This window comes from Tympanuchus pallidicinctus, unplaced genomic scaffold, assembly GCF_026119805.1.
Source record: "Tympanuchus pallidicinctus isolate F22 unplaced genomic scaffold, pur_lepc_1.0 scaffold8, whole genome shotgun sequence".
Classification (NCBI taxonomy): domain Eukaryota; kingdom Metazoa; phylum Chordata; class Aves; order Galliformes; family Phasianidae; genus Tympanuchus; species Tympanuchus pallidicinctus.
This window is the reverse complement of record NW_026294802.1, coordinates 52,464,497-52,465,082: the sequence shown is the minus strand read 5'-3', so window position 1 is coordinate 52,465,082 and position 586 is coordinate 52,464,497.

The following is a 586-nucleotide window of genomic DNA, read 5'->3' as shown; positions in this document are numbered from 1 at the left end:
GACTTGTTGCACGGGGCTCACAGCTGTTTTCTTACACCTGGCTTCTACTCCAATCTCTATACTTCTCTCTAGAAGACAGTTCTTAGAGGTAGAATTGGATCAAATGCTTGCAAAGGATTGTTGGTGCAGCCCTGCTGAACTCATCCTATGGGGAATGCTGAGACCCCACTGGGCTGAGGGCTGAAACACAGGCCTGAAGAACCTGTGTGGCATATGACGGCTGGAGAACCTTCCCTGAGCCAACGTCCTGGCTTCTCCTCTCAGCTCTATTTTAACCACGGGGATAAAAGAAAAACACCTAAAAAGAAGGATCTTTGGCTACTGGTTCAGCGCGTGGCCCGGGCCGGCAGCACGGTGCTCGCAACCACTGCCCTGCCGCAAAGGGCCAAACCAGGCGATCTCAGAACCAATATCGCCCCTCATGAGGAACCGCGTACAGCGCCGCTCAGCGGGACACAGTGAAGCTCCGCGGAGCCGGGCCTTGTTTACCGGCCGCACCCCGCCCCGCCCCCTCACGTGACCGCCGCCCGCGGCTCCGCCCCCAGAATCACGCGACCTCTCGGCGGCCGCTGTGCGCCCTAGTTCG